Genomic DNA, 12,297 nt, shown 5'->3' with positions numbered 1-12,297 from the left:
TTCAAGAAACACCTTTCAAAGTGGCAAAAAGTGCTGTAGATTTAGAATTATTTTTCAAAGTACCATATTTTAAGAATTATTTTGAAAAGTACTATTTTTTAGGAATTATTTTTAAAATTGCCGTAAAAGTTAAAAAAGCCCCGCATCATTATTTACTTTGCAGTTTGGGGCATTCGAACCCTGGCCTGGGTTCAATCCAGGGCTACCGTTAAACTATGACGCTCCTTGATCATATACATTCAATTTAAATTCATTAAGGTTCATCATTAAAAAAAAAAAAAAACCTAATTCTAATTATTTTTTAAAAATTATATTTAATTGATTAATAAAAATATATAAATCAATATTATAATTTTTTAATAAGTCTTTTTTATATTATTTATATAATAATTAAATATAAAAAATATATCATCATTTATTTCATATTATTAAATGTATTTGAATTAAATAAGTTATAATTTTAATGTTAAATATATCATAATTTATCTCATTAATCCTATTCTAAAAAATGGCTCTCATTTCACTTTTAAATTTTTTATATTTATCCTTTTAAATTTGAATGTTCTTATTTTAAAATATTAAAAATATAAATTTATTTTAAAAAAACTAAAATATAAATAATAATGATAATAATAAAATTATAATATTTTATAAATTAAAATTAATTTAATAAGATAAATAATAAATTATATATTACGATTGATATATTATTACATATATATATTTTTATTCATAACAATATTTATGTCAATTATATTTACAAAATAACTTAAAAATGTGAATTTTTATTTATTTTATAATTTATAGTTTTTCAAATATTTTCATGAATTTTTAATAATTTTTACTTTATCAATTATCTATATTTTTGTCAAAATATCAATTGATGTTTCTTTTATATTTCCAATATATATGTAAAATTTAAATACCGATATATCTATATTTATAGATATTTCAAACCTTCATAAGTTGTGAAACTTGAAAATGAAAGTAGTCGTGATTTAAGCTAAAAAATTAGCCTAAAAATTAAACCAAAGGGGCCTACAAAATACTAACCAAATGGGCTTGAAAGTGAAACATGAAAATGGGTCAGACAAAAGGATAAAAAAAACCATAAAATTAAAAATAAAATTGATTAAATTCATAAATTTGGAACAAAGAAATGAGGACAAAATTGAGCTAAAAAAACTTTAATAGTAAAAAAGACTTTGGGCAAATTTTGGTTTCCATAAAAATAAATTTTTTTTTTTTATTATGGTCCTAAACAATAATTTCAACATATTTAATAAATAGAAATGAATTTGATTTGTCATTCCTATTATATGTTTTAATGTTCTAAACATGACCTAAATGTATTTTGGTTCTAATTATATGACACAAATTTATTTTTCAGCTCAAAGTGGCTACCATCATATTTCAAAATAAAATTTTAAAACTTGTGATAATAAGATAATGTAAACTAAATTTAAGTTATATCAAAATAACTTTAAAAAGAACAATAACTTATAATTCAATTAATCATATTTTTAAATTCATGTAAACTTGTAAGTTATTAATAAATTAATATAAATATGCCTTATTAAAAATTTCAAAATAAAAAATAACAATAATAGAACTTTAAATAATGAAAAATAAACTAAAATAAATAGTAATTATTTAATTAAATTATAAAAATTAAAAATTAAAAATAATAATAATGAAATGTTAGATTAATGAAAAATAAATCAAGATAAATAGTTGTTATTTAGTTATATTTCAAAAATAAAACAATTTCAAAATTTCAAAATAAAAAATAATAATAATCCAATGTTAAACTAATGAAAAATAAATTAATATAAACATGTCTTGTTATTTATTTCAATTTTAAAAATAAAAATTTATAATAATTGAATAGTTGTTATTTAATTAAATTTAAAAAAAATAATAATAATCAAACGTTAAATTAATAAAAATAAATAAATTAATACAGACACGTTTTATATAGTTGTAATTTAATTAAATTTCAAAAATAAAAAATTTTAGAATTAAAAAGTTTCAACAAAATAAAAATAAAAAAAATCCAAATAAGGGTTTATAGATTCATTTTTGGGTGTGGGAGCTTGGATGGTGGAGAATCTTATAAATGTAGAGGGTGTGGAAGTGTGGAATGTACATGGAAGCTCAATTTGTTTGTGATTTGTTTAAGAAAAATAAATTTGCAATTTGTAATTCGATTGTCAATTGTAATAGAAGTCACTCTTATAGATTGACTTTACCTTGTTTCTTCAAAAAAATCGAAGTCTTATTAAATAAATCTAACATTCTTAGTTTTTAAGCAATGTGGGATAAATAATTTTTATTTCCTTTGAATCACTGAAATAACATAATATTATAGAAAAAAACTATATATATATATATATATATAGAAAAAAAAAATCATACTAAAATTTAAAAATTCTTATACAAAGAAATCTTCACACCATCATGAAATGTATTTAAAAAAAAATGAAAATATTTGCTACACTTTAACAACGTAAACCATTGACATACAATACTAATACACTATTTTTTTTTCTTTTATTTCTTTCATTTGCTCAATATATCTCCTCTTAATTGAAGTTGGGATATACTTATCTTTTATTTTTAACAATTTTAATTTTGTCATTTAATTTTACGAATAAAAAATACAAATATATCTAAGAAAAATTTGATGGCTTAAAACATTTTTTGATAGATTGAAATTTGTTATCAAATTTTATTATTAAGTTTTGAAGTTGGAAAACATTAATAAGATATAATGTTTTACAATTAAAAAGACGTTGAAGAAAAAAAATACATTAAAAATTATATTGAAGTTATCTCGTTCATGTAGAGCAAATTTTTCAATAATATATGTAGTTGAAATAAATATATTTTAAAAAAATTAAACTTGAATTTATATCAACATTATACACGCCTTGAATTAGTGAGTGGTAATGTTTATTTTACAATTTTTTTTTTAATGATACATGTAGTGATAATTTAAAATAATTTAATGGTAAATTATAAATAAAATAGTGGAAATTGAATAGTTTTATGGTATTAAATAAATGAAGTGTGTTCATTTTTATCATGAAATTATTACTAAGGAAACCACAAAAAGAAAAAAAAAATTCTTCTACAATCTAAAATACTATTACCATAACCATTTGATAGAAAAAAATCATAGAAAAAATATAATAAATAAAATAAAATTTCAAAATTCTTATTAAAAATCATTTAATTGGAATAATAAAAAGATATGATATTATCATTATTAATTATTAAAAATTAATAATTAAAATTAATTTAAAGTTAATTCATATTAAAAAAAAAATCATTCTAAATACCAAGAGGTATGATATGATACACATCATTACTAAGTATTAAAAATTAATTTTGGAATTCGAAGGATACAATCTATTAAAAATTGAAACTTAAAATTAATTTTCAAAAATTAGATTATCAATATTCTACCTATGTAGATTTATCATAATAATAAATTTTAATTTAAATAATTGAAATGAAATAGTGATAAAATTAATGTTTAAATGATTAAAAAACAAATATATAACCACTTATTTATAAAAAATATAAATAATAAAGAAATGTAAAAGATAATAATAAAATTTGATAGACTTTTTATTTTTTGAGTTAGGTTTATTTTTTGATATATATATATATATATATATATATATATATATATATATATATATATATATATATTATATATATATATATATATATATTTTGAGTTAAGTTAATTATAACATATATATTTTTTTTGTCTTTGATATGGTGTTATCTGCAGTTTTAAAAGAAATGAAAATTATTTATCCCACATCGCTTCAAAACTAAAAATATTATATAGATTTATTAATTCCTTACAAAATACAAGTACAACCAACATGCAAGCAGTTAGCAGATGATAAATGGATGTAGAGAAAATTTAAGGCATCGAGCCTTGTAGATGGTAAAAGGAAACTTTGCATATACTTCTTATCTCAAAGCGCGTGTAAAAGGCGCCGTTGAAACGTGGGCGATACAAAAGGAGTTGAAACGTGGGCGATACAAAAGGAGTTGAAACGTGGGGATACAAAAGGAAAAACAAAAGGGGGGATACAAAAGGAAAAAGGGTAGACCTTCTAAGAAGGTTAGCCTACCAAAAACCGTGTGCAAAATTTTGACGAAGTTGCAGCCTTTGGAACTATATATATCTGGATACCCAAACAAATGAGCGAGCATTTCTTCATGGCCAGAGAACAACAAAGGTATGCTGAGCTGAGAAAGCTTTTATTATTGAATTTCAGTAATTACTTATTGATTAAACACTCAAAGTAATTTCATTTCTTGGCATCACAGTGAGCAAGAGCAAAGATTAAATTCCTCCATAGAGCAAGATCAAGGATCAAGTGAATCCCTTGAGATCCAAGTTTTTTTTGGCTATCTTTCAATTTTGGGTGTTCTCCTTGCAGTAAAGAATCAAGGCGGCGTTAGCATTTCCCTGTTCGAAGAACATAAAAAGATTATATATATTTTTGTTATTGTTATTTCAATCTATGTTGCAACGATTATTGTTGGTAAAAAGCTTGGGACGAAGGCTATTGAGCCCATTCGACTCCTCGCTGCCACAATTGCCCCAATCTTACTTTTCTTTATTTTAGTTCCAGAATTAGGATGGCCGGCGCTTGGTTTATGGGTCATCCTTGCAGCAAAAATAGCATGGGACTACTTACCACAACTATATCATTCTCTTCTTCAACAAGAAGGTCATGTATTCAACTCATTGGCCACACTCATAACTCGTAATTCCACACCTGTAGAGGAATCACAAGAGCTTCCGACTTAGACTCCATTTCTCCTATTTGACTACCAGTCCATGAAGTTGTGCTTTCTCAAAACACTCTAAGAGATACTGATCAACAGCCCTGAGGAGATCTTGTGTAATACCCATTTCAATTTCTACTGCTCTGACGGCTGTAATCCATTAAAACAAAAATAGAAGATCAGTATTATTTACTTGTCTAATTTGTCTGCAACTCTCACAACTAATTGTCTCTTATCATAAATTTTTGTCAGCTTCCCACTTACAAGGCCTCGCAGTTTAAGCATTTAATAAAATAAGTCAAATTAAAATGATATGTTGTTGAAAAGAGTTTATCCATACAAAGTATAAAATTTAAAATTTAAAATTTTCTTTTATATATTTTTATCATAATATGTATAATTTTTTTGAGTGATTCACTCAATTAACTTTATTTATATTTTTTAACATGTGAAATTATTTTAATAATCAGATTTAATTTTAATAATTCAGTAGTGATATTTCAATTGATTGTGTAATATTTTTGTTAATAATTCACTGACCTGAGATGATCGGCGCCGGCGAGATACGGGGAGAAGTGGAGCTTGCAGTGGAATAGGGAAGAGGTTGTTGTGTTCTTCAGTCTGGCTCAAAAATCGTGGATTTAGGGTTCGTGAAATTTAAATCCAATGGCATAAAAGCAAAGAGACCCCTAGAACAGATCCAGCAAACACAGCGACCCAAAAAACAAAGCAATTTTTTTGGTTTTCCTTGGGGGTTTTACATGGATTTTCTCGGAAATCAAACGAGAATGAATTTTCCCGGAAATCAAATGGGGGATAGATTTTCTTGGGAATCAAACGGGGGTTGCCAAAAAAAAAAAATAATAGCATGATTAGATTAGTACCTGCGAGGATCGAGTGGCAGAGGAAAATAGGACCTTTCTAGGGATTCTCTCGTCTGGAGGGCAACTTCAGAAAAGGGCTTCTTCATACTTCGAGTGAGAGAAGCGGCTGGCCCTTTTGATTTTTAGATTTAGTAGATATAAAGAAGCCCTTTTGATTTTTAGATTCAGACGGAAGAGGTTGTTGTGTTCTTCAGTCTGGCTCAAAAATCGTGGATTTAGGGTTCGTGAAATTTAAATCCAATGGCATAAAAGCAAAGAGACCCCTAGAACAGATCCAGCAAACACAGGGACCCAAAAAACAAAGCAATTTTTTTGGTTTTCCTTGGGGGTTTTGCATGGATTTTCTCGGAAATCAAACGAGGATGAATTTTCCCGGAAATCAAATGGGGGTAGATTTTCTTGGGAATCAAACGGGGGTTGCCAAAAAAAAAAAACAAAGATTAGATTAGTACCTGCGGGAATTGAGAGTGGCAGAGGAAAATAGGGCCTTGGAGGGAAGTTCAGAAAAGGGCTTCTTGATGCCTCGAGTGAGAGAAGTGGGTTAAAGATAAAAAAGAAAGGGAAAAGAGAACAATTTTCCTCTCTATATAAACAATTATTAATTATTAATTATTAATTATCCATTTTTATTTTGATTAAATCAAAACCAGTGTCTGAAATATCGGTGATATTTCATCGAAATTGCAAACCCTTTGCATGGGTTCAATCCCTGACTACCATTGGAGTATCATGCTCTTTGATAATATATGTTCAATTTAAATTTGTTAAGGTTCATCGTTAAAAAAAAAACCTAATTCTAATTATTTTATTTTAAATTATATTTAATTAATTAATAAAAATATAAAAATTAATATATAATTTTTTAATAAGTCTTTTTATATTATTTATATAATAATTAAATATAAAAAATATAAATATTAAAAAAAATCATATATGTACCATAATTTCTTTCACATTATTGAATTAAATAAGTTATAATTTTAATATTAAATATATTATGATTCATCTCATTAATTATATTCTAAAAATTATTATCACTTCACTTTTAAATTTTTATATTTATCTTTTTAATTTTAATTTTTCTAATATTTAAATATTTTTATCATTCAAATGTTAAAAAAATTAGAAACATTTTCTAAAATTACTTCAAAACACACTTTAAATTTAAGTTAAATGGTGTTTTTGATAGAAGTGTTTTTAAAAGAATCACCTACAAATATTTCTTTAAGAAACACTTCAACTGATTTTCTAATGGTAGAGTAATTTTTTATATTTTTAAAAATATTTCCTAAATTTTATCAAACATTTTTTTTTCTAATACACTTTTGTTGAGTTAAAAACACTTTTTAAAATTACTTTCCCACAAACTTTTAAATTGACTTGTTTTGAATTTAATGCTTAAAATTGGAACACTCAAAACATAAGCACCCATAATTTCTTATAGCTCAGGCAATTGATGAAAAAAAAAAGTTTTCCTTGAGAGTTTTTCTCTAGAGTCTTCAAATGATTCATTTTTTAAAATTTATAAATATTATATACAATATTTTATAAAGATAAAAACATATTGTTTAAGTGAACCAATTAAATCGTTATTTAATAACACAATTTGACATATTATGATTAAAACTATAAAAAATATTATTTTTTATTTCATATAAATGCAACAACAAAGAAATTTATTAAATGGCTACTATGAGATAGAATGAGAAAAATTGAATTTGATTAATTCAACTTATAATACTTTGGAACAATTAGAAAATTACAAAGATGAAACCATTCATTTTGAACAACAAAGAGCGATTAATCAAGTTTGACAACGGGTTTTGCAACAAGGATTTCTAGGAACTATCAATAGTTGTTTGAACAAGGAATTACATTTACGTACTATCAGTGCTAATATTGGCATGTTTGGGTCGATGAAAGAAATAACTGATTAGCCCTTAAAAAATAAGAAATTAGTAATATTATCCATGAACGCATTAAACAATATAATAAAGAAGTAAAGTAAAGATTGTAAATACTAGTTTCGTACTTCAAGTAAGCGATGACATTGCTTGATGAAGTAATGGTAGGTGAATTAGTAGTGATGACATTGCTTGATGAAGTAATGGTAGATGAATTAGTAGAATTAGAAGAAAGTACAATAGGCATTGCTTTGAATTTGGAATCAAATAATATTGGTGACATGACTCAATCCAATAAAATGAGAAATGAAAGAAATAGTTTAAGTGCAATTTTAACTCCTAGAAATTACCACTATATGATCATGAAAAAAAAATTCTCTCGCTTTCCCTATGAGACTTGAATGAAAGTTTTCTTTCTTTCTCTTATATATATATATATATATATATATCTATATATATATATTTTTTTTTATAAAAAAAAAAAGGTGAAGACATTTGTATTGTAGAAATAGAATAGTTCTCAAATTTTTTAATTTTAATAATTTTTTTCTCCACTCCAAATAGCAAGATAGTATTTATTCATACTAATTACATTTAGATTGATGAAAATTATGAACAAAAAAAATTAAAGTAAAAAAACTTTGAAATTGGAGAGGGTGTGAACAATACGTGGAATAAACACTATTATTCATCATATTTTTTGTACCCTTCAAAATTTCCATTTGCTTTAATTTTAAGAAATTTTTTTGTACTTCAAATAACAACAATAGTGTTTATTTATATTAATTACACTTATAATGAATGGAAATTAGGAACAACAATTCTTCATAATCATAACCTCCTAGTTTCCAACAATTATAATTGAAATTATTTTGAATAAAAAACGTAATTTGTGTTTGAAGTCAAAAAAAATTCTTAAAATTAAATGGGAAGGATAGGTATTTTAATTTTTTTTTCCCTCGTGTGTATATATATATATATATTGTTATGAATTATAAGTGAAATTATTATGAATCAACAATTTTATTGATATTTAAAGTTAAAAAAAAAAAAAATCTATGGATTTTAAATAAATTTTGGAAGGTATTTTTAATGGGGTATTTTTTTTTGCACTTTCCTATTATGTTGAAACATTGTAAACATTGTAAGATAAATCAAAATATATCGGTATGATTTGGATACAAATAATTAAAATAGTAATAATTTTTATTTAAATATAAAAATTAATTGAAATTTACTTTTCAAAGATATATTTGTTATAAATAATTAAAACAAATGTATAATTATTAACTTAAAAATTTGAAATTGACATTGAAATTCATGTTGAAGCAATTCCAAAAGCCCACTAGGCCAAACTAAGAATGGTCATGGCTAGCATGGTTAGTTTACATGCCTACTTTTTTATTATAGGTTCACTTAGCTGCATTTCATAGGATTCTAGTGAACAAAATGACCTAAATAAATTTCCCAACTCAATCCACTTCCTACAATCCTGCCAAAAGACTTAATTTCTCATTGAAAAAATGGTTAAAAATAAGAATGAGAATCAAGTTATGGTTCAAAAGAGATTTATTTTTATTTTTATTTTTTTTTAAAAAATCTATCTAAACCTTAAAAAATTGAAAATAAGTAAAACATAATATCAGTTACAAACTAAGCGCACCAAAAGTAAATCCAAAAATGGGATAGCTAGTTAGGGACAATATTCTAAACAAGTAGGCTTATCAATAGTTGAATCCATAGAAATATCATCTCCCTATGCATTATGAATCATATTCAATAATTTGAATTTCTTATCGCGTTGGTGGGAGAGTTGATTTTTTACCCTTGCATCAGCCAAAAGGGATTACGATCCTTTCAAAAGACAAAAATTTTAAGAAACATTACCAGTTTAAAGAATTTAGAAATAAGTACTAAAAAAGTTTAACCTTTCACAATGCCATCATACTCATAATCCCATGGCCTATAAATCATATGTTGTCAAATCCACATGTTATATTTGATTGACAGGATAAAATATGTATATTTTATGATATTTTTTTAATAAAATATTATATTTAATGAAAATAATATACTTTGAAATATGTTGTATTATGTTATATAATATGTAAAAATAATTTTATATATTGAATAAAATATTATATAATATGTAAAAATATTTTATAATAAATTTTATACAAATTTTTTAGTTTTTAAATTTTAAATTTAATATTTTTGACATAATATATAGATATATTAAGGCAGAAAAAAAAACCTTCACCGAATTCTGAGGTCTGTGATCAAGCCAGAAGATACTCTCCCTATTTATTTTTCTTTAAATTGGAAAATACCACAAAGTTTATTATCTTCATCAGCACATTGACAACCGAAACTCAAGTAATTTGAAATGCCCGTATCAACGCTATGCAACAAAACAACCTTTTGCAACTTCTTAGAAAAATCTTAACAAAGCCAAAATTTATTTCTTTCCATGTGTCTTTTGACAGCTAAAAAAGGAGGATAAAAAACTTAGAATGTGTCTTTTACCCACATTTTATAATGTAGAATTTTCAGGTCCAGAGCCATCATCTAGTCAGTCAAGAAAGCAGAAGAACAAAGAGAAAGGGAATTAACCACCAAAAATAAAAATTTAACTGCAAATCCATGTATCAAAATGCCCCAAACCAAACATCCAAATGCAACCTGAGTTACAGAACAAATCCAAAACCGACTTATGAATTATTTGATGATGACAAAAGTTTGCCGTTGGACAAGCAAATGGAAACATATATGAAACTATTATTTTTCTTGAAATACAACTCATGACAGAGAATTGAACTACATAACCTTGTAATATAAAATCAAAGCATTGTAGACATGAAAACATTTTGAATCCAAAAGCGTAAATTAAAATAGATCATAACATGTTTTGACATCAAAGATTCTTTTATTTTCTCAACACAAATCACTGATCGAAATTCCATGGCAAAATGAAGAGGAAAAAGAATTACATTCACATATCTTCACAATAAACTAACCTCAAATCATAAGATTCCTACGCTATATTTCTGTGTAAAACAGCTCGAAGCCTGCAATCACAATTTGGCGAGACAACGATGATGTCCTCGCAGCAAAAATAGCTCGGTGGAGGTATGCTTATAGTCCACTAGGAGGCCTGAAAGAGACTACTTGGACAGAGAACAGTGCATTACAACCTTTTGAAGAGAGGTCTAGCGGGAACTACACAAACAGAGTGTAGTTCGATTACAACATGCCCACAACAAAACAACAAAAGTGTCTCCAAATTGACAACTAAACTGCAGAAATTTTCGAGCCATTGAAAAGCACATTTTCAGCCTCAAAACCCCTTATAAACCATTGTAATATTCGAGAGAATTTTATTTTCTCTTTATTTCCTATGCTATGAAGAAAACCAAACAAAGATCCCCAATTTCTTCACCAACCAAAACAATTTTTTTTTTTTTAAAAAGCCTCAACATAAACTAACCCAATTTCGAAAACCCTAGACTGACAATGAGATTGACTGAACTGAGATTACGAGAGATCGCCGCCGGTGAGATATGGAAAGACAGATGAGATTCGTAGTGGAACAGGGTGTAGACTGTTGAGCACTCTTTTGAGCTTACCGAACCCGGCTTCCCTCTGCTCCCACGGCGACAGAATGAGGCGAATAGTTGGTATGTTGTTAAATTTGGTATTTTGTTAAATCAAGTTGATGAATATGGTTTTATATTTCCATATATATATATATATATAATATAATATATGATGTGGGTTACATCACTATTACCTTTTTATTTATATATAAAAAATATATAAATTAATGACATAATGTTTTGAAGACACAATTTTTGTATTTTTTTTATATTAAAATTATCTTTTAAAAATACTTCAATAAAAAGTAATAAATTCCGTAGATGTTCTTACCAATCACATTTTTTAGACACTAAAATAAAACTACTTAATCTTATCCCAAGTGTATCCTCTGTTTCAACATCCAATAATAAATTATAATAACAAGAATGAATCAACAACATTGATTTAACTTTATAGCTGAAATAATATAATTAAATTTTTTTATTTTTAATCTTTTACATTTTTTTTCAAATCTTTATTTAATTATTCAAATTTGTATAAAATTATAAATGGATCAAGACAAGAAATTTATGTAAATAATTAAGTTTACTTATTTTCAAAAAATTTATTTATTTTAAAATTTTTAATGTTTATTTATTTTTCAGTTGCTTTTTCTTTGCTCAAATTCTTTGAAAATAAACCTCTACAAATGAACTACACTTTATGTATATAAAATACTTTTTAAAAATAATTAAAAAAAAAAAACTATAAAATTAGAAAAACATGAAAAAAATAATAATTTATATATAAAAAAAAGTAGAAAAAAAATGAAATAGAGTCATGTCTAGAAAGTAACAATAAAAAAATAAAATAAAAAAAATTAAACAAGAGTCGTGTGCTGAGCATACGATCTTATGACAGTTTACTAAAATCAGCATTTTCAAGAATAATATACTGAAATTGTGGCACAAAGTGCCATAATTTTATCAATTTTTTTAAAGTACCACTTTGTACAAATTATTTTTTAAATTTACCATAAATTTATCAAAAATCCAGCTGATAAAACCCTTTGGAACATGATCGGCCCTTTCCAATTCCCATTCGACGGTTAG

This window comes from Vitis riparia, chromosome 15 (genome assembly GCF_004353265.1).
Source record: "Vitis riparia cultivar Riparia Gloire de Montpellier isolate 1030 chromosome 15, EGFV_Vit.rip_1.0, whole genome shotgun sequence".
Classification (NCBI taxonomy): domain Eukaryota; kingdom Viridiplantae; phylum Streptophyta; class Magnoliopsida; order Vitales; family Vitaceae; genus Vitis; species Vitis riparia.
Note: the sequence above shows the minus strand (reverse complement) of the source record.